We start from the raw sequence: 24,479 nt of genomic DNA, 5'->3' as shown, positions 1-24,479 counted from the left end.
ATGGCCTCATATATAGATGTTCATTGTAAGGGTATCTTGAACAAGTTACCTCATATACTCAAGGATTCATGGCATTGTTTGGACATTGTGAGAGAACACACATCTGACATTAATTCAGACACAATTATGGTCACCATCGATGTCATCAATTTATTTTCTGTTATACCGCACACTTTAGGTTTAGAAATGTTTGAAGCTAGTTTATCAGGATTTAGTGACATGCACACTGTCAAACTTAAGCTTATAGTGGAACTGATGGAAATGGTTCTTAACAACAATTTTATTTTTCTTGATGGGGAGTATTACACACAATGTACAGGAGTGGCTATGGGTGCTAGATGTGCTCCTATATATGCTAATTTGGTATTGGCATTTTGGGAGACACAGTTCATTTTTATCTCTGCGTACTGGTCTAAAATAGTATTATATCTAAGATACCTGGATGACATTCTTATTTTTTGGAAAGGGTACAAGGATGAAATCCAGGAATTTGTGGAATTTATGGGTACCACAACAACTTTTTTGAAATTTACTAGCACTATTCATGAAAATAACTGTGAGTATTTAGATATACTATTTTATATAAAAGATGATAGGATTGGTTCCAACATATTCTGAAAGAAGACATATTCAAATTCATTTTTGCACTATGATAGCTGCCATCCCCAGTTTCAAAAAAAGAATTTAGTGAAAGGGCAGATGGTTAGACTATAGAAAATAGTGAGTGACGACACGTTATTTCAAGAAGAAATTGGTAAACTTATTAACATGTTTTTTGATAGGGGTTATCCTCAAGAATTAATATACAATATTAAAAAAGAGGTGATGACTAAGAGAACTCTAGCCTACAAACCAATCATCATATTTGGAATAGATAGTGACACATTTAATAATGAAAAGAGTAACAAAAGGGACGCATTTATAATTCCATACAACGAAACGGCATCCAAAATATCCAATATAGTCCACGAGACATGGCTTAGTGTTTTTATGAACAAAACGGAACTCACTGACATTATTGGTAGTTACCCCAAGATCACGTATAGTAGGAGTATAATTTAAAAGAATTATTAGAGACAAGCACCAATAAGGAATTACATAAAATGTCTAAAATGAGTAAATGTGGCACATGTAGTACTTGCAAGTTTGTAAATGATGGTCCCTATGTAGTTGTTCAGAACTATGGGAGAACTATTAGATGTCCAGGGTATTGCAATTGTAATACCAAGATGGTGGTATATCTTGCAACATGTACAAGTTGTTCAGCATACTATGTAGGGAAGACCATCAGGAAACTTAGGGAATGCATACTTGAATACACAAGAGACATAAGGAAGAAAAAAACAGTGAGTTCACTATACATACACAGCCAGAAATGTAAAGAGTTTAAGAGATTCATATTTTTTGTTATTGACAGAATTCCCAACAATAACAATAAAAAAGGGGGAGACAATAAAAATCTATTGGAAGCCAAAGAGTATTTATGGCAATTGAGATTGGATGCTACAAATCCACCAGGAATCAATGACCACATTTCTATTGCTAGTATATTAAAACATAAATCTTATTGTATATGATTATTTAAATACATCTGTCATGGTTTTAAAATTTCTAAATTTCTGATTTATCAAGTTTTAAGTATAAATATATAATATTTATTTACATGTATATACATAAATTGTATTATACTTTTAAGTTGTATATGTCTTAGGTGTCACTGAATATGTATTATCGGTTACTAAATATGACTATTTATATATATATATATATATATATATATATATATATATATATATATATATATATATATATATATACACACACACACACACACACACACACACACACACACACACACATTTATTATTTATTTTAATGACATTTATTTAGAAATTTAATATTGCATTTTACATTTTAAATTATATATTTATGGTGTAAATATTTTTACATATTAACATATCTACCTATTATTCAGTCATTTGTTATACTTATCAAAAAATTGCCAGAGTATGTATAGATTTTTAGATTGTAGAGTTACAGATTTTGAGTGTATTAGGTCTGGTTAGAATTTCATAAAAGACAGAAAAAATGTTAGATATTTGAATGCAATCAATTTAATTAATTATGCTAACTAATTTGCACCATTAATTGGCCGCTAATTTAGGGCGTTGTGTAATTTGTTAGTGTATTTAATGATGTAGAAGTTGGAGGTTCGTTGTACTCTGAAGATGCCCACTGTGGATATGGGTGAAAGCGCTTAGTACACGTTAATGAAGTTTGTTTGATTTTTATTTTTATTTTTATTTCACTTTTTGGAGTTTGAATAAACTGGATCTTGCTAGAATACTGTGCTGCATTCTTCGTTTTATAGTTCTTGGTTCTTGTCGTTTATCCCTCCTCTTATGCCTGCTTTGCTGGATGCTTTTTCCAAGACCTCTTATGCACCTAACTCTCTGCCCCCTACTCCCAAGAAGCCTGACAGGTTTCAGTGGGTGAACAAGGATTATTACTTTCTATATAAATGTCCTGCTGCTGACCCCTCTGTAGTGTCTGTAGCCTTTGATAAGCCATCTCAATTGTTTCCTTTGCCCAAGTTCTTGTCTGCTGACAAGGACAGCAGAACTGTGGAAAGGCTGGGTAAGAAAGTTTATACTTCTTCTACCCTAGGATTTAGGACTATTAATTATTAGACACATATGTCTAAGTATGTGTTGGCTCTTCCTTCTCAAGCCTGTCAACTTACTTCTGAGTTTCCAGACTCTGAGGGTAAAACATCTGTTGTTTCCTTGCTAGGGACTTCCTCTCAAGTTGTTAATCATTATATTCTATGTATGTAGTCATGATGCAGTAGATGTCTCTTCTTGGGCTGCTGTTTTTGGTTCAGTGATGAGGAGTTATTCTTGGCTTAGGCTTCGACCTCTACCTGATGATATTACAGCTAAGCTGATGGATGCTTCTCTGGATTCTAGACTTTTTGTAGGGGAAGCTGTTGCTAGTTTAATCCATCCAGGATAAGGGTAAGGCCTTACAGGAGCTTAAATGTGTGTTTGTTTCTCCTGTGCCTAAATTTCAGAGAAACTACCCTGCTAAGCCTACTTTTGTTTGCAGGCAATCATGCCCTTCTACTAAAGGTAAGAAGATTGGCAAATAGGCTCCTCCTGCTAAGGCTGCTCAGTCTTCAGGGATTACAAAGCCGCCTTTTCCAAACAAACCAGGTGATGTATGACTATCCATCTCTTCCCAGCAACATTCCTCTTTCTCTTCCCCTTGCTTTTTCTCTTCCTGTTTGACTTCAGATCACTTAGGATGCTTGGGTTCTGTCAGTCATTCATCGGGAGTACTTCATGGTATGGAAATCCCATCCTCCTTTTATAGACGTTCTTCAGCTTCCTCCAGAACAACTTCCCTTTTTCGCAGAGGTTTTTCAAAATCTGTTGACTCAGAGCACTATTCAAGAGGTGCCTGTGTCCTAAAGGGGGAAAGGGTTCTACTCCAGACTGTTACTAGTGCCCAGAAAAGAGGGCACTTGGAGACCTAATCTAGACCTCGCTCATCTTAACCCTTTTTTAAAATTGCCTTCCTTTTGGATGTTGTCCCTTCAGATTACTCTGTCGCTCCCTCAGGCCTATATGGTGTCTTTGGATCTCAAGGATGCTTATCTCCATATTCTGAATCATTCTCTTTTCATGAAGGTTTTGTGTTTCTTTGTTGCTTCCTGGCATTTTCAGTTCTCTGCTTTGCCCTTTGGCCTTTCTACTACCCCAAGTGTGTTCACCAAATGCCTTGCTCCTGTGATTGCTCCTTACTGGCTTGAAGGGATACAAATATTTCCTTACTTAGACAGCCTATTGATTCAGACTGTCTCCAGACATCCTTTTGCCAAATTATCAATTTGTCATTTCCCTTCTTCTGTGCCTGGGATTCACTAAAACTTTCAAAAAATCTTCTCTAACTCCTTCTCAGGATAATTTTTTTCTTAGTTGCAGAATTCAGATGGTTTAAATGTTTGCATCCCTCCCACATCCAAAGGCCTTAACTCTCATTTCTTTCTTTCACAATCTTCTTCCTCTGGCTTCCATTATCGCCAGGAAGTTTCCGAGAGCTCTGTCTTTCATGGCATCCACTATTCTGATGCTCCGTCTGTCCAAACCTCACATGAGAAAGTTTCAGTGGTTTCTGAAGTCAGTGTGGCTTCAACATGCACATCCTCTAGACTTTGTAGTTCTTCTTCCTTGTTTTAGACAGGAACTTCAATGGTGGATTCAGCAGTTGTATCTGAATCCAGGGATCCCTTTTCATCCCCCTCTTACCTTTCAGGAATTGTTCAGATACACTTCAGATATGGGATGGGGGCACATTTGGCCCCCAAAAGGTACAGGGGGTTTTATTGCCTTAGCAGTAGGAGCACATCAGTGTCAAAGAGATGAGAGCTCTTCTGTAATCAGAATTATATAATCATAGGAGGTTACTAGGGTAATGGCCCTGAGACCCTTACAAGGCTAGCCAAGTTTTTCCTTCTTGTAATAGTGCTATAAATAGGCCTGGCTCAACACCTGCTGCCCCTGTCAAGAAGGAAGGCAGGTGACATGCTGGGATGAATTTGCAATTCCCCATCCAATTATACATATGTTGCTTGAAAAGGGTCAAGAAAGTGCTCTGCTTTATTTGGATTGGAAGCTTATTACAAAGTAAGGGCATCCTCTGGCAGATGAGCCTGTCTCTCCAGCAGGTTCTGTTAATATTGCTTCTCATGTTGAGACATTGAGGTCACTGGTGCAGGTACAGCGGGTAAGATTTGTCTTGCTAATATGTAGCATTTCTATCATGGAGGGATCCACGGTTGTCTTATATGCTAGGCAGGGATCACCCTTGAACAGTCTGTATAACACAGAATATAGTGACTGATATTTCAGTCTGTTAGTATAGGAAAGGTATTAGACACCTTGAACTATGTTTGTAAGGCACCTCTGAGGTCTCTCCAATTGCTGCATGTGCCTGGCGAGAAACATATTAAAGGGTGCACTGTACTCTATATATGAGGGAGGAGTAGAGGGGGGTTATAACATCTGTTTTTCTGGAGGCAATGCCCTTATTGATGAGATGAGCAAAGTAGAAAGCTTTCCTTACCACTGTGGAAACATGGCAATCAAAGGAGAAGTTGCTGTCAACCTATGTGCCCAGATTCCTTACCACAGATTGGGTACTCAAGGTGGTGTTGTTAATGTTGTACTTTGCAGGGATGTCTCCCTTGCCAGAGGGGATGATGATGCACTCTTTAGCATTTAACTTGAGCCCATGGCTTTGGCACCAGTGGTTGGTTTGAGTAAGATTTTTTTGGAGGGTGTCAATGTTGCTAGGGGATTCAATAATTGCATGCAGTTTGCAGTTGACCACAACCTTTGTTAACTACATACCCTTTGTATTGGCCTGTACTTCTTAGACATAGATTCCAAACAATAAGAGCTCTAGCACCGAGCCCTGTTTTACACCACTGGTTACTGTTCTAAAGGTTGATGAAGAGTCTCTATGTTAACTGTGTGTGTTCTACTGGTGAGCCAGTTTGCTACCCACCTATGTACTGGTTTACTTGCAATTGGGTAAGTTTATCTGTGATACCTGAGTGGGGGATGGTATGAAAGGCCTTCACTAGGTCTAAGTAGGTGTTATGCAGAAATTTGCCTTCATTCAGGGCTTTGGTGATTGTCTTGAGGAAGTTCATCAAGTTTAGTAGGCACAACCTACCTTTGATGAAGCCAGATTGGGATGGGTCTACTGTATGGAGGTCACTTATACCCTGTTGATAAGGTTCATGATAACTCTTTCCATTGCCTTGCATACGAGGCTGGCAGACTTATGGGTCTGTAGTTCCCAGTATCAGCAGAGAGACCCTCTTTGTGGAAGAGGATGACTGTGGCATTTTTCCAATCGGCTGGAACAAACCCAGTGCTTAGACTATAGATAAAGAAGGTACTGAGAGGTGCAGCTAATTCTTACATTAAGCAATTTTGATTGCAGCCAGAGATGTCTGGTCTCATAGAGGCCATATTTTTAGCCCTAGAAAGGGCATTAAGGATTCTGGGGATGACATGAAGAATGAATGTCTTGCGGTAGATTGGGTAGAGATAGGGAGGGATGTTCTCACTGAACCTGGCAGCCATTAGGTTAGCAATATCACCAGGTTCATTATATGTTATCCCCAAACCAAGACCTCTGCAAGAATGGCAGGTGCTCAGGCCCAAAAAGCAAAATGTAAAAAGACAAAAAGCCAGCTCTCAACTGGAGCAAACATCTTTTAATGTACAAAAACAGACCGGTTTTGGCCCACTGGCCTTTTTCAATGTAAAATACCATCAATACATACCCCACCTTATATACTCAAACATAATTGAATAATTAAACCCCATTAAACAATCATTACAAATGTTCATTAAGACCAGGTGAAAACAGTCCCCCCAATTTCACAATCCAAGATTTTTCTTTTCTGTTTATTACATTATGTCAACCACTTTTCATTGATCTGTGTCCCAACACTTATCAATAACAATAAATTTAAAGGTAGCTGTCTTATGCATGATGATATGTTTATATAAAACATTAGCTGAATATTTATTTCTAATGCTACTTAAATGTTCTGAAATCCGTAACTTTAATGGTCTGGAAGTCTGACCAACATAAAAAGTTGTGCAAGAGTAGACTGCCAAATAAGCAGCCCAATCACTGTTACAGTTACCAAACATTCTAACTGAAAAAACCTTAGATGTATTTCTACTTGAAAATGATTTTGTTGGACAAATAAATTTACAGGAATAACAATGGCCACAAGGGTAACAACTAACCACTTTTGTGCCATCTATAGCAGTTTGCACAGAATTTGTTGAAGGTAAAAAATATTTGTAATGGCTAAAATAACTACTTAAGGTTTTTCCTTTCCGAAAAGAAAGTGAACATCTTTGACCTAATAACTCACATAATCTATCATCTGTCAAAAGGATGTCCCAATGTTGTTGTACCAAATCTAAGAATCTATGAGTATTTCTGCCATAGGTAGTAGTAAACCTGATTTTGTTATCTGAGTGAAGGCAATCACGTCTATATTTAAGAAGCTGACTTCTTGGAAGTGATTGTACCTCCCTACTGGTCTGCCTAACTTTAGACAATGGGTAACCATGTTCAACAAAACGATTTATTAAAACTTTGTCAAAATGTATATAATCTTCAGTATTTGAACAGATTCTATGTATTCTCATAAACTGTGACTTGGGTATATTGGCCGTGATATGTTTAGGATGACAGCTGGAGGCGTGAAGTAATGTATTTGAATGATGGGGTTTTCTGTATAATGTACTGGACAAAGTCCCATCAGATAATTTAGATACAGTAACATCTAGAAAAGAAATAGATGAAACATCATAATTTACTGTAAATCTAATACCCCACTTATTTTCATTCAAATATTGGACAAATTCATGTAAATATACAGTGCCCAATTTCCACACCATTCAGCAGTCATCTAAAAATCTACACCAGATGTCAATTTCTCCAAGAAAAATATTATGATGTATATCATGTATAATTACCTGTTCTAAATACCCCATAAAGAGGTCAGCATAAATGGGTGCAAAAGATGAACCAACAGCTGTACCTCTCAACTGCAAAAAACATTTAGCATTGAAGAAAAGTACACTTTTAGATAACACATGCTCAGCCAAGCATAACAACAATGTGTTAAAACCAGGACTATCTAAGGACATCCTATCTCACCAATATCCTAAAGCACATAAACCAGCCCAATGGGGAACACTAGTATACAAGGACATAACGTCCAGTGTACATAGTAACCAATTTGACTCTAATTGGGCATCAGAAATGATATTCAGAAATTCGGTAGTGTCCTTTATCCTGGCTCTCACCCCCGATAACAATGGCTTTAAATAGATAGCAAGATAAGCAGACAGAGGTTCTGTGAGGGAGCGCTTACCTGAGACTATAGGTTTACCTGGGGGCTTTTGCATGTCCTTGTGAATTTTAGGAAGGAGGTAAAAATATTGAGAAGATGGATTTTTAACCTTATTGATAAACGTACTATGTTTCATCTTAATTCCCTCACTAACAAATAACTCCAAAAATACATCAATTTCTTTTTTGAAATCAAATGTGGGATCATGGGGCATACAAGTATAAAATCTACTATCTTCTTGTAACTGATTATTTGCTTCAGTAAGATACAGAGATTTATCCATTATAACTGTTGCTCCACCTTTATCAGCTCCAACAATGACAATATTTTTATTATTTTTCAACTGTGTCAAGACATTCATTTCTTCCATAGACAAATTTAAAGGAGAAACATAATGTTGACCATTTAAACCAAAATGCAACTCCTTGAGTATGCATTTTTGAAATACCGCCACATTCTTATTCATAGGTGGAACAAATGTTGATTTATTAAACTTGAAGCCACTATTCTCACTAACACATTCAACATTCTGAAAATATAATTTCAAATTAAGCAGTCTGCAAAATACATATAAGTCTTCAACAAAGACATCTTCAGGGACAGATAACCCTGGAATAAAATTTAGGCCTTTGTTCAGTAACAGACACTCAGATTCAGACCACTGAAGAGATCACATTACTTTAAGACAATACCTGGGTTTCAAAACGTTTAGCATTGCCTTCAGAGACCTATTGATTCCTATTTTTGGACCTATGTTTCCTACCCCCCTCCTCCTTTTCCCAGAGATAAAGGGGCCAGATCAGAATTCAGTGGCAGATAGTCTTGTACCACGATACCACAATACAGGACTTTTTGGTAGCTGGTGGTGTTTGCTGCCCATCAACCTCTGTATCCGTATATGAAGAAGAATCTTCCCCAGAAGTATCACTCATAGATTTTTTTTAAAATGGACTTGTTTCTTTTCCTTTTTTGCCCAGTATGCATAAACTCTTTCTGAGCAAATCTAACATTTTTGCCTTTTTTACCATTTTTAATGTGCTCAAAGGGCTTACCTAATTGGTAGTCCCTTCAATCTCAATTAAATTTACTTATTTTTTTTTCTTTTAAACTTTGTTCAAAGAGAAGCAATTCTTCTCTAAGCTTATTGAAACATCCTTTATATATAACAGAACCCTCAAAAGGTTTTACCTTCTCACACATTTGAGCAACTTCCGGTATATATAAATCTATTTTTGTTCATAAAAGTCATGTAAAATTTTAACAAACTGTAAAGAAGTTTTTTGCTATCAGCCCAAGATGACAATAATATATCGTCTGTCTGACCAACTAAAGGTTTAATACGGACTCTCAGGCCCCTAGGAGTAATGCCTTTTTTCTAAATAGGCCTTAAAAAGTCTTAAATGCCACACAGAAGGTCTTACATTTTTCATATGTTTTGTAAGCTGGTCAAACAGAAGTACACATTTGAGACTGCTTACTACCTGACGTCCCATAATATTTGCATTACCCATCCCAAAAACCAGGATGTCTTCTTAATCCACTGATAAGCCCTTTAAAATTGCCGTTAAATCCATAGTTTAAGAAATCTGACTGTTTGTCACCTTGGTTAATACCACACAATATTATAAACTGCACATAAATAAAAGTTTTGTTCTTCACAAAAACAGCTCAGTTACTACCAACCAGATAAAAGTTGATAATAAAGCCCCAAATGTTATACCATGACAAAAAGGAGCTTATAATAAAAAATTTTAACACTTTATATGCAGTCACAATACACCAAAATGTTCCAATGATGTATATCCCATAACACCCAACAATTTTAAAGCACAGAGGAGCTATAACAAGGTCCAGAGAAACAAATAAATATATTTCAAAGCTCCAAGAATTTCCAAAAACATTCAGTTATCAGTAGCAATGTTTAAGTACATGCCCACATTATCCAGAAGCCGTTGAGCTCATAATTATATCTGGCAGGAAGGTATTCACCTCTTCCATTCAATTATCACCAAAATACAAAGATCCAGTGGTATTCACCTCTTATACCTTCCTGATATTTGCCCAACAGTCTTGTGTAAAAAATGTAGAAAGTATTTTGTAGTGCATATATTCATAAGCACTGCAATCCAGGACTTGAACAAATATTTCACACTGATATTCTCCCTAATAAAAGGAGAAAAAAGATCTTAAAAAAGAAATTCAATGGAGCCCCTTGTCTCCAATGAACAAACATTAACTCTGGACCCAATCCATCTTTTTCATGTTATAAACCACTGGAATTATTCCTTTAAAACCCCACTTCTGAGTGTATAAAAAAATACATCATTGTCTGTACGTTGAAAAAATATATTTTTTCTACCGCCAGCTTTCAAAATAAAAAATATATATATTTTGTAGTGAAAAAAATGCCACAAACAGCCTGTCAGTTATTAGTAATAATATGCAGTCAGAAAATATAACTTCAAACCATTCATGTTCGACCAACTTTACAGTTTATAGAAATGACATCATTAACAAAAGGGGCCCAAACAATCAAAAAACCCCAATGACTTAACTGTACATGAAATAATTCAAACCAGTACTTGCCCAAATGTAGGTAAAACCTCCCAGACCACAAAATGATCTTGCTTTGTCCTTTCTGAAAATGACTGTCTTTCCAAAGCGACTCTTAGGAAATAAATATTTCCATTACGAATGGCACAAGCATAACAAACGAAAATGTCAGATACACCATAACGCAAATGCAGCAATTCTTTCAATATTCCAAATCTTCTTAATGGATATCAATAAAATGAAAAACTGGTTGACCATACTTGGCTGCTTCTATCATCAACTAAATCTATGAAACCCAAGTAGGATACTAAGGTAGATGCTCCAGCAAACGCCTCCAGCAGACTGCAACAAAGGAAATCCCCAAACCAAAACCTCTGCAAGGGCGGCAGGTGCTCAGGCCCAAAAAGCAAAATGTAAAAAAACAAAAAGCCAATACTCAACTGGAGCAAACAACTTTTAATGTACAAAAAACAGACCGGTTTTGGCCCACTGGACTTTTTCAATTTAAAAAACCATCAGCACATACCCCACCTTATATATCCAAACATAATAGAATAACTAAACCCCATTAAACAATTATTACAAATGTTCATTAAGACCAGGTGAAAACAGTCCCCCCAATTTCACAATACAAGATTTTTCTTTTCTGTTTATTACATTATGCCAACCACTTTTCATTGATCTGTGTCCCAACCCTCTATCAATAACAATAAATTTAAAGGTAGCTGTCTTATGCATGATGGTATGTTTATATAAAGCATTAGCTGAATATTTATTTCTAATACTACTTAGATGTTCTGAAATCCGTAACTTTAGTGGTCTGGAAGTCTGACCAACATAAAAAGCTATGCAAGAGCAGACTGACAAATAAACAGCCCAATCACTGTTACAATTACCAAACATTCTAACAGAAAAAACCTTAGATGTATTTCTACTTGAAAATTCTTTTGTTGGACAAATAAATTTACAGAAAGAACAATGGTCACAAGGGTAACAACCAACCACTTGTGTGCCATCTATAGCAGTTTGCACATAATTTGTTGAAGGCAAAAAATGTTTGTAATGGGTAAAATAACTACTTAAAGTTTTTCCTTTCCAAAAAACAAATGAACGTCTTTGACCTAATAACTCACATAATCATATCATCTGTCTAAAGGATGTCCCAATGTTGTTGTACCAAATCTAAAAAATCTATGAGTATTTCTGCCATAGTAAGTAATAAATCTGATTTTGTTATCTGAGTGAAGGCCATCACTTCTATATTTAAGAAGCTCACTTCTTGGAAGTGATTGTACCACCCTACAGGTCTGCCTATCTTTAGCCAATGGGTAACCACATTCAACAAAACAATTTATTAAATCTTTGTCAAAATGTATATAATCTTCAGTATTTGAGCAGATTCTATGTATTCTCATGAACTGTGACTAGGGTATATTGGCCATGATATGTTTAGGATGACAGCTGGAGGCATGAAGTAACGTATTTGAATGATGGGGTTTTCTATATAATGTACTGGACAAAGTCCCATCAGATAATTTAGATACAGTAACAGCTAGAAAAGAAAATAGATGAAACACCATAATTTACTGTAAATCTAATACCCCACTTATTTTCATTCAAATATTGGATGAATTCCTGTAAATATACAGCGTCCGATTTCCATACCATCCAGCAGTCATACAAACATCTACGCCAGATTTCAGTTTCTCCAAGAAAAATATTATGATGTATATCATATATAATTATCTGTTCTAAATAGCCCATAAAGAGGTCAGCATAAATGGGTGGAAAAGATGCACCAATAGCTGTACCTCTCAACTGCTAAAAACATTTAGCATTGAAGAAAAATACACTTTTAGATAACACATGCTCAGCCAAGCATAACAAAAATGTGTTGAAACCAGGACTATCTAAGGATATCCTATCTCACCAATATTCTAAAGCCAGGACTGTATAAGGACATCCTATCTCACCAATATTCTAAAGCACATAAACCAGCCCAATGGGGAATACTAGTATACAAGGACATAATGTCCAATGTACATAGTAACCAATATGACTCTAATTGGGCATCAGAAATTATATTCAGAAATTCGATAGTGTCCTTTATCCTGGCTCTCACCCCCAATAACAATAACTTTAAATAGTAAGATAAGCAGACAGAGGTTCGATGAGGGAGCGCTTACCTGAGACTATAGGTCTACCCAAGGCCTTCTGCATGTCCTTGTGAATTTTGGGAAGGAGGTAAAAATATTGAGAAGATGGATTTTTAACCTTATTGATAAACGTGCCATATTTTATCTTAATTCCCTCACTAACAAATGACTCCAAAAGTACATCAATTTCCTTTTTGAAATTAAATGTGGGATCATGGGGCATACAAGTATAAAATCTACTATCTTGTAACTGATTATTTGCTTCAGTAATGTACAAAGATTTATCCATTATAACTGTTGCTCCACTTTTATCAGCTCGAGCAATAACAATATTTTTATTATTTTTCAACTGTGTCAAGGCATTCATTTCTTCCGTAGACAAATTTAAAGGAGAAACATAATGTTGACCATTTAAACCAAAATGCAGCTCCTTGAGTATGCAGTTTTGAAATACCTCCACAATCTTATTCATAGGTGGAACAAATGTTGATTTATTAAAGTTGTTAGTGAGGGACTTATTGATAAATGTGCTATGTTTCATCTTATGGTTAAAAATCCATCTTCTCAAAATTTTTACCTCCTTCCTAAAATTCACAAGGACATGCAGAAGCCCCCGGGTAGACCTATAGTCTCTATTAAGGACTCCCTCACCGAACCTCTGTCTGCTTATCTTACTATCTATTTAAAGCCATTGTTATCGAGGGTGAGAGCCAGGATAAAGGACACTACCGAATTTCTGAATATCATTTCTGATGCCCAATTAGAGTCAAATTGGTTACTGTGTACATTGGACATTACGCCATTGTATACTAGTATTCCCCATTGGGCTGGTTTATGTGCTTTAGAATATTGGTGAGATAAAATGTCCTTATGTAGTCCTGGCTTTAGAATATTGGTGAGATAGGATGTCCTTAGATAGTCCTGGTTTCAACACATTGTTGTTATGCTTGGCTGAGCATGTGTTATCTAAAAGTATATTTTTCTTCAATGCTAAATGTTTTTGCAGTTTAGAGGTACAGCTATGGCTGCATCTTTTGCACCCGTTTGTGCAGACCTCTTTATGGGATATTTAGAACAGATAATTATATATGATATACATCATAATATTTTTCTTGGAGAAATTGACATCTGACGTAGATTTTTGGATGACTGCTGGATGGTGTGTAAATCGGACGCTGTATATTTACAGGAAATCGTCCAATATTTGAATGAAAATAAGTGGGGTATTAGATTTACAGTAAATTATGATGTTTCATCTATTTCTTTTCTAGATGTTACTGTATCTAAATTATCTGATGGGACTTTGTCCAGTACATTATATAGAAAACCCCACCATTCAAATACGTTACTTCATGCCTCCAGCTGTCATCCTAAACATATCACGGCCAATATACCCAAGTCACAGTTTATGAGAATATATAGAATCTGATCAAATACTGAAGATTATATACATTTTGACAAAGATTTAATAAATTGTTTTAACTTGGTTACCCATTGGCTAAAGTTAGGCAGACCAGTTGGAAGGTACAATCACTTCCAAGAAGTGAACTTCTTAAATATAGAAGTGCTGGCCTTCACTCAGATAACAAAATCAGATTTACTACTACGCATGGCAGAAATACTCATAGATATTTAGATTTGGTGCAACAACATTGGGGCATCCTTTTGACAGACGATAGATTATGTGAGTTATTAGGTCAAAGATGTTAATTTTCTTTTCAGAAAGGAAAAACTTTAAGTAGTTATTTTAGCCATTACAAACATTTTTGCCTTCAACAAATTCTGTGCAAACTACTATAGATGACACACAAGTGGTTAGTTGTTACCCTTGTGGCCATTGTTCTTTCTGTAAATTTATTTGTCCAGCAAAAGACTTTTCAAGTAGAAATACATCTAAGGTTTTTTCTATTAGAATGTTTGGTTATTGTAACAGTGATTGGGCTGTTTATTTGGCAGTCTGCTTTTGCACAGCTTTTTATGTTGGTCAGACTTCCAGACCATTAAAGTTATGGATTTAAGAAGATTTAAGCAGTATTAGAAATAAATATTCAGCTAATGCTTTATATAAACATACCATCATGCATAATACAGCTACCTTTACATTTATTGTTATTGATAGTGTTGGGGCACAGATCAATGAAGAGTGGTTGGCATAATGTATTAAACAGAAAAGAAAAATCTTGGATTATGAAATTGGGGGGGCTGTTTTCACCTTGTCTTAATGAAGATTTGTAATTGTTTAATGGGGTTTAATTATTCCATTATGTTTGGATATATAAGGTGGGGTATGTACTAATGGTGTTTTACATTGAAAAAGGCCAGTGGGCCGAAACTGGTCTGTTTTTGTACATTAAAAGATGTTTGCTCCAGTTGAGTGCAGGCTTTTCATTATATGTTATGCCATTTACAACAAGGTCTGTTCAACTCTGGGATTTACCTTTGAGGGGTCAGACGTAGCCAAAGAATGCCTGATGATTATTCTTGGCTAGGGTGGCCAGTTTGGAGTCATAGTCAGCTTTGGAATTTTTTTTACTAGGTGCTTATGTAGGCCAAGGAGGGATTCCTTTAAGTTAGGGAACCATCTCTTACTGCTTTTCAACAGCACTTTATTTCTCCTTACAACATAGCCTGTTTATGGCAGATGTCCACCAAGCAGGTTTGTTCTTATGTGATGAGATTACTTGTATCCTGTCAGGTACAGCTGGGTTGATCCAGCTGTGAATGTGTTTATAGAAGGCTTTGATATATACCTTGGCATTGGTATACTTGCCATTAGTAGGGGTAGGTGCTGTGAATCTAGTAATATTTTCTTGTAAGTGATTTTAGTTTGCTTTTGAGACATGTTTTAGACTAATTCCAGCTGGGGGAGGGTCAGAAGTTATGACTTCTAGTGTGACTGATCTGTGGTTAGATTTCACTAGAGAGGACTGTACATTTGGGGTGGTACAGTGGTCACTCATGTTCATAAGTTCAAGATCCAGAATGTTTGAACCCCTAGTGGGGATGGTCACCAACTGATCCAGGGCATTAGAATTTACAAAGTTCAAAAATCTCTGTTTAAGAGCATTAGTACAGGTGTAGTTAGACCAGTTTATTGATGGGTAGTTAAAGTCTGCAATAATTAAGGTGTTAGGTGTTATATTGAGGGACTCCAGGAAATCTAGGTAGGCATTATATGTGTCCTGGTTCATGGAGGGAGATATATAGCTGGTGATAATTTGGAGGGTGTTTTGCCTACAGATAGTTGTAGTTAGAGTTGTTCATGGGCTCATTTAGCCTTAGCAATCTGGAGGAGTATTTGTCTTTAATAAAAATTGATACTCCTCCTCCTTTGGATTTCCTGTTCCCCTTTGATGGTCTGAGCAAGTGGAAGGCATTGTAACCTGGAATGGCGAGGGTGCTCTCCACAACCCCGAACCAGGTTTCTGTGACAGCACATACATTTGCATTCTTCAAGGTAAGGGCAGCTTCCCATTAGTGCAACTTTAGGTTAAGACTCCTAGAGTTTAGCAGCATGACCCTGATGATATTTTTTGAGGAACATTCTGTGTTGAAAATGTTGTACTTGTAACATTGTCTAGAAAAGGCACTATGGGGGAGGCAAGTGCCTTTGCCAGAAGCTGAAAAACTAGGGGTGACAGGTGGAGACTGTCTCTTGTAAAGCATCAAGCTCTATCAACTATATCATCCCAGGATGACAGGAACTGGATCCCCTTGGAATAACACCAGAAAATAAAATAATTGTTAAAGTCAGTCATCGTTTGCTTGTATTGCAGCATCATCCTAGGACATAGCACAGTTGTGTAAAATCTTACTATAACAGTAGATGTCCTTGCCTTCACTGTTGCAGTATTTTCTCCCTTCCTCCATCCCCCTAATTCTTTGCCTTCCTGGATGTACAGATTACCTATTGGGTTCCTTGGACAGCTGTTCCTACTGGGGCAATCAGTTCTGTTTTTGGTAGGACTGAACATCACCTTTATGCCCTATGCTATGCAAGGAGTGTTTGGGTGACATTTGCCATACTTTTAAAGAAGTAGGAGTCTTTGGTACACTGGCCAGACATTGGCCTCCCATGGCAGGGAATCCCATATATTAGAATACTGCAGCACTGAAGGCAAGGACAGCTACCGTTATGGTAAGATTTTACACAGAGACGTGAGTGCATGCATGTCCTTGTGGACCCTGACACCTGACAGGCAGCGGAGCATGACTTTCTCCTTGTACATCCTGGTGAGGGGGACACCTGTGTGCCTCACTATAGATTCACCTACGACCAAGACACTGATTTTGAGGTGTTTTGCCTTTAGGGCTTAATGGATGAGACAGTGATATGTTTGTTTTTATGTGTAGTGGGTTCTGTTGGCACTGTAATGTGTGTAGACGGTTTGCATTTTTGAGGTCTCTGCTGTTTTGGTAAGCTTCTAATGTATACCTCTGCATATGTGGGTTTATGTGCTGTGCATTTTGTTTGTTGAGGAGGTGAAGTATGTGTGCTGAACAACCTGTTTGATATCTGGCTCATTGTTACCTGAGAGAGAGAGCATTTATTTTGGATTCATTGTATATTTGCATCTCTCACATATTGGTAAGTTGTAGGAGTACATAGTTATCACTGTACATGAGACCATAGACACCTAGCTATGTAAAAGCACAAGTACCATTATTAAGCATATGTTGATGGTCGTTGTTAGCAGAGCAATTTTGTGAGAAGCACCAACTGAGCCTGTCTATGAGGGACATAGGTGCCACCCCTGAGGCTGAAATATACTCCCACTACATGTGAAGTACTACTCCTCAATGACCCTGTTCAGTAGCTACCTTGACTACTGATTGGGTAATTGTAGAGTTGCCTCTGAGCTGGCACCTATGTCCCTCATGGACAGGGGCTAGCTGGTGCTGCTCACAAACACTGCTAAAACAACAATACAGCTATGCACAATAAGGGTGCATGTGTTTTTACACAGCTAGGCTTCTACAGACCCTAGTGCTAATAGGCCATTAGCCTTATATGAACCTATGAATCTGTGTGCCTATGCAGACCTCACAACCTGTTGTCTCCTACATGGCCTGCTGATGTCATCTACTGTAAGTTCACCTGCAGTCATGTGTAAGTCAGACTTGTGCTGTGGTGTGTGTGTTAAGCCCTGTATTCCATAGCTGGTGTACTTAGATAGGTATGGGTTCTGTTCTCACTATAGCCAACTTGGTGTGTGTGCATCTATACAGAAGAGCATAAGTGTGTACCCTACAGTTACTTCTCCAATGGCATGGGTAGTATTTTGATGCTTCCACATGCCTACAAATCAATTTCATGCAGGCCTCCCAAACTCTTGTCTCCCACATGTCCTGCTGATGTCATCTACTGTAGGTTCACCTGCAGACATGCATCATTCAGACTGCTGTGGTATATGTGCTAAGTCTTCTGGACTGTATTCTGTGCACTCAGATAAGTAGCAGTTCTACTCTCATTGGAGCCAACTTGGGGGGGGGTTGTGAATTGTTGTCTGACATTACAGTGTGTCTTTTTGTTATTACCATATTCTCTTCCCCAGACACAGCAAGAAGCAAGTTAACAAAAAAACTTGTAAAAAACAACAGAAAAAATGGCCAAGCCCGATATAAGCTTTATTGAAACCAACTGTAGCACCTCAGCAAACAAGTGCCTTTCAGGAGTATAAATTATAAAGCACTCAGACATCTTATATACTCGAATCTCCACACAATTAAACAGTGAATCAATTAAACATCAATCAATAAATAATAAAATCAAAAGTTTCCATGTCCACTCAGTATTTAAATCATTAGGATTTAAAGTATTATATTTTAAAATATAAATGGTTTCTTTATATAATAACTTTCTTTTTCTATCAAAAGCAGCAATATCAATCACCACTTGCTCTAAAATAGTTGCCCCTAAAAATTCAGGATTGCTATTGTGAAAAGTATTAAAATGCATAGCTAAAGAGCTGTTTTCCTTTAGATCGGACTTGGTCATTTTTTTCTGTTGTTTAGTACATCAGGGGTGTCTGCTAGACCCTTGCATGCCCCTTAGTTAAGTAATGGACATCACAGATAATATATACATGCTATGTCCAAACAGCTGCCTGAAGGACTACAGCTTGTGGGCAATCATGAACTACAACTGTGATATCAGTATAATACACACAGTATCAACACATGCCAGAGACTGCTGCCACAGCCATGATAACACCAGCATTGACGAGGTACGTGGAGGCATCTGTTGCATCAGGAAACAGACCCATCACCCAAGTATAATGTGGGCATCACACCCTGTAATCACACCAATAGGTATATGACCTGTTTCCTGGGTTAGAGGTTAAGTGGCACATCCATCAGCATCAAACCTCTCAACTGTCCATATTTATGCCTCATATTTTCGGTCTGTCCCCAATTAAAATATGTGATTTTGTAATTTTGTTGTAAATCACTGCGGACTGAAGTGACTAAATATGGACATAAATTTGAGTATCAGACTTCATAGACTTTCGAAAATGCATGCTAACACAAACCCTTTCTAAGTTTAAGAGCATTATTTAATAACTGTGTCCCTACCATACCTCTCACCTGTCCAGATTTCCACAGAATGTCCAGCTTCTCTCCCCATATTTTTGGCCTGTTACTCATGCACTTTGTGGTTTTCTGACAAATCACTAGTATGATCCGAAGATTAAAGTTACTAAATAATGACATGCCTTTGAGTTACAGAATTCATGACCTTCAGACAATGGATGCTAACACAAATTATGTTATTTTAACAACTTTCTAAGTTTGTAAGAGCAATATTTAAAAAGTGTCAATATTTTTGGCCCTTTCACCCCCCCCCCATTTATTGATGGCTTTCTCCAGATTTCTTGTCCTAAGAGGTTAAGTGTTATGCTGTGTAGACTAGTGCCATACATACCTATCAACTGTCCAGTCTTTCACAAAATGTCCAGATTTTTGCATCATATATTTGGTTTGCTCCTCATATATTTATGATTTCCTGGCAAATCACTGAGATGGTCTTTGGATTGAAGTCACTAAATAATGACATACATTTGGGTTTCAGACTTCAAATCTATTTTTGGACATTTTCCCCCCATTTTGTCAGGCTTTGTCCAGATTTCTGGCACTAAGAGGGTAACTGCTATGATCTGTATGGCCCTGGTGATCATGTGGCATTCTGTGAAAATCTGCAGACTTACATTTACATGGACTCAATATATATGTGTTGGTTTACAAGGCTTTGCAGCCTGCAATACTGTTATGAGCCGAGAAACCTAACTTAGGTGCACTGCACCTCAATAAAATGCATTGCACGCTGCCCATCATCATGTACACGGATACAGTCCATGTAGGCTCTACACTGAGCCTACATGGAGTTTAATAAATCTTGCCAACTATATTACATTCTAACTTTAATAAAATAAATATTGTTTTATATTCTTAGTAAGACTAGCTATGGCAGTCTAATGACTGGTATTAATGGCTAATTGTAATACCCCCTCTATTTATCTTACCTGAATTTTCTGCATTATAAAGGGCAGTCTGTTTGACTGGAGCAGAATGCAAATCTATGCTGAAGGCAGTCTGCAGTCCGTAACACATACACACACACACACACACACACACACACACACACACACACACACACACACACACACACACGCACCAGACAGGTTGATGTAGTAGGGCCAGGCTTCTGGTTAGATGTGCTTCTAGTTCTGAAGCCGTTGAAGGCTTCCATGCTGAAATGGGTAGATTTTTTTTTTATTGTTAGATTGGGACACCCAGCCAGCATCAGGTCCTTGACAGCTGCCTAGGTCACCTTGTGCTGGATCCGTACCTGCCATCACATATTCCTTCAGTCAGAAGTGGCTGCCACTTTTGTAGAATAAGAAGGGCTTGTGGACTTTCCATGCAACATGGATTGATAGGTGAACTCTGCAGAGAGAGTTAGTGCCATTGACAGTGATCATTTGTATCCCCAGACTCAGAGTAATCCAAGAAAACCTCTGTGGTCATTCATCTTGTGTCAGATTAATTTCCTGCCTGATGATGCATCTGTAGAAAGTTTGCATGTATACTTACTCAATTTATAGCATGCATGTCTTACTACTGTATGCAGATGAGGTATGTCATCCCTTTGTTATTATTCAGAAGTGGTGGTCAAGGACACCACATATACAAATGCCGTAGATATAGCAAACTTGCTGGATGATAGATTCAGCAAAAACTTTACCCATCTGTCCCCCCATCAGTAAATCAGGACATTCGCAGTACCTGCCCCCTTCCCCTTATATCTAGGGAACAGGTCATCACTGCTCTCTCAAAGGCAAAAAACATAGCCTCCATGGGACCCAATAACATCCCAGGCTGCATCCTACGTGAACTCAGGCAGGAACTTGCAGCACCATTAGGCACCCTATTCAACCAAAGCCTGAGTATTGGCATCATCCCAGATGTGTGAAGGGCAGCCACTGTCATCCCTTTACACAAAGGTGGCGTGTCCACTGATCTGGGAAATTATAGACCCATCAGCCTAACTAGCCTGATCTACAAGGCCATGGAATGCATTATCATGGACGTCATTAAAAAGGACATTGGCAACCTCCAAACACTTGATCTCACACAGTTTGGCTTCGTCAGGGGGGGGGGTCATGTCTGCTAAATTTGGTTGACTTCTTTGAGATGGTCACCAAAGCCATGGATGAGGGGAAGACTGTGCACACGTGGCCAAAGCCTTTGACACTATTCCCCACTCGAGCATAATAAATAAACTCTGTCAACTAGGAATCAATCCATATGTTACTAGATGGATAGCAAACTGGTTCACTGATAAAACCCACGTAATCAAAATAGGGGAAGCCACCTCAAGCAGTAGACCCATAACAAGTGGCATACCCCAGTGTTCGTTCTTGGGGCCTATGTTATTTGGGATATACTTTTCTGAGGTGCAGGCCAAAACCAGTGGACTATGGCTGACCAAATTTGCAGATGACTGCAAGCTAGGTGCTGTCATCAATTCCCTTAGTGATGAGGACATCCTCCAGGAGGGGCCCACTCAAACAAATGACTGGTGCCAGAAACATGGCCTCAAGCTGAATACCAAAAAAATGCATCATCATCCCCTTTGGGGACAGTGACATACCCACAAATTATCACAAAGCACTCAATCAGTCATGAGGGATTTGGGCACCCAGGTTGATAGCAATCTGACTTTTGACCACCATGTTGCTTCTGTGGTACGGAAAGCCTTCTACATGGCCTACCTCATAAGTAAGGGTATCTCTTCCAGGAACCAGGAGGTCATAACATCCCTATATTCTTCCCTTATAAGGCCCAGTATTGAGTACAATGCACCTTTCAGCATGTAACTCACAAAGCACATGCAGCAGCTGGAGAGACCACAGAGATTCCTCACCAGGAGAATCAAGGGCCTCAAACATCTACCTTACACAGGCTAAAAGCCCTATCCCTTTTACTCAGTTTCATACAGACTCCTCAGAGATGACCTCTGTCTGGCATACAAGGCGATCATCGACCCCACCTTGATGGGACTATTGCATAGCTGCAAGTCAAGCTCCACTCGAGTAATCCACATGTGTGGCCTCAACCTGGTCTGTGACATTAACAGGACTTGTTGGCGGGACAGATTTGTGTCCCAGAGACTCCCTCATCTATAGAATAGACTCCCTCTCCACATCAAACAGAGTACCTCTTTACCCCTTTTTCAGTGCAACCTGGATAACTGGATGGGAAACAGAAAATATACCCCTGGGATTCCACCCATGTCCCTGCTGGACAGGGGCATTGGGTGCTGATTTGTCTAAACATGGGCTAAACTCTTGGCTCGGCTTATTTGGGCCTCAGGGCCAATAGCCTAGTAACCTGCTATGATCATATGAACCTATAATGGGCATATTTCATGCTTGTAGGTTTTGAGCCTTTATTTAAAGTTATTGTTATGCCATTCATATCTTTGTGGACATTAATCTGAGTCTCAGTTTTAATTGAGTTACTAAGAGCTTCTCTTTCCTGTATTAGTTTGCTGACAATCAGTTATGGACTAAATGGAAGAAATCACAAATTTTAAACTGTAAATCATGCTCATGTCTTGCCATCATTCTTACCTTTTGTTAACCTACATGGATGGGGTGGGGTGTTCCCCTCTCTCATTCTCTTTTCTAGTGTTTATTGTTTAATGACTGCATTACTTCTGCTTAGAATTCTGATGCGTTTGCTAAATCTGAAGTCTGTGATTTATGCTTTAAAGTTGTATTTTATAGTCAATTAGCTGTTCTAAAACATGGCTTTAAATTCACTATCATTTGTCTTTGGTCATCTTTCTATTGACCTTGTCACTTTTACAGCTGGAGCATCCATGGCCTACGTTTCATTCTAAAGCCTCTGTGCTCCTATCCTTAATCCCTTGATGGAAGGTGTGAAGTCAGAGGATATACTGATATCCCTTTACTTTGAGAGTTTGCTCTTTTTTCTGCACACAGTTCAATAGAACATTTTTACTGGTGGTTTATGTTACTTTCGAGTTGCAAACGTATTCTGTAAATCTTAAGGTTAACCTTTTTATGATTTCTGCATGTGCTTTGTTTGATGTTATATTTAAGGATTGTATATCTTAAACCCTATTTGAGGCTTTTTAATGAGAGAGGATGTTGAACAGGCTGATAAGGGTTGAAGTGGTTTTGCCTTGCCTGATTTTAGGGAGTTTACCTCACACAGTTTTCTATCTCCAGAATGCATTTTCTTAGTGTAAATGTTAATGACTTTCCCTCCACCATCAAGTGAGGAAGGTTTCATACATGGCTTTAGAAACAGTCCTCAGACATAATAGCACTCCCTGAAGTCTAGCTTTCTAATAGGGAACATTTAAAACAAGCAACATGAGGGTCTCAGCCTGTAGTGTTTTCAGTTCACTCTGGCAAGCAGAGGGAGGGAATCTATTTTAATCAAGTAAGCTTGTACCAGTCTGCAAATATTTGATGCATTTGAGTAAGATGGGGAGTGGTTATGGGCAAAATACTTGGGTATAACTGCTACGTCTATGTGATAATCAGTGTTTACCTGCCCCCTGCTATGCAGGTTCAAAGCTACAATGCATGTCAGTCAGGTTATCAATAACAGAACTAGAGATGATCTGTTTCTTTTGAGCTATTTTAATCGTATTTTACCCAGATGATACCATACTCTTGAAATCAACTATCAGTTCAGCCGTGGACAGAATTTTGACTAGCTAGGCAGTGGACATGTCCGTTAGGACTTCAGCCATAGAGTATAAGTAGTATTCTTCCTGTTTTAACACATCCAGCTGTATTGCTCTTGTTTGTATTACTAGCGATATGCTGGATTTTCAGCCCATATTCTTAACTGACCTCTACCTGTATTCAGATCCTGAGTGACTGTCCTGTTACTTTTCCCAAGGGGGTCCCTTCCTTCTAAATCCTGGTTGCTTTTCACATCTTATGCTAGGATGCCAGACATTGCTAATGTCATTTTGGAAATTTCATAGAATTCTCCTAGGTGCGTACAGACAGTAAATGCCCTCCACATATTTTGTTGGATGTTTTGTGCTGTTGAGTGTTTGGGCCAATGAACACTGGAAGTCAAAGAATACACATTTTAACTGCATTCTCTAGGCATTTATGTCTTAACACCTGGCTATCAGATTTCACGCCTTATTTGCATGCCTCTTGCAATTTAAGTGCAATACCCTGGAATATATCAGTAACATGACCAAAATAAGCCTCAGTAGGATTTGTCTGCAATATTATTAAGTCTCCCCTCAAGTA

The 24,479-nt window shown here is 38.0% G+C and overlaps 1 protein-coding gene across 2 annotated transcripts in view; it reads left to right on the top strand.

Annotated features, from left to right (window-relative positions):
- The window catches only part of DCDC2 (doublecortin domain containing 2), a 1,207,165-nt gene that overhangs the window by 1,161,649 nt on the left and 21,037 nt on the right, over positions 1-24,479 (top strand). The gene's annotated exons all lie outside the window — the stretch shown is intronic.

The sequence above is a fragment of the Protopterus annectens genome, chromosome 3.part0, assembly GCF_019279795.1.
Source record: "Protopterus annectens isolate FY-2018-M chromosome 3.part0, PAN1.0, whole genome shotgun sequence".
Classification (NCBI taxonomy): Eukaryota; Metazoa; Chordata; order Ceratodontiformes; family Protopteridae; genus Protopterus; species Protopterus annectens.
This window is presented reverse-complemented; position numbering and strand designations above follow the sequence as displayed.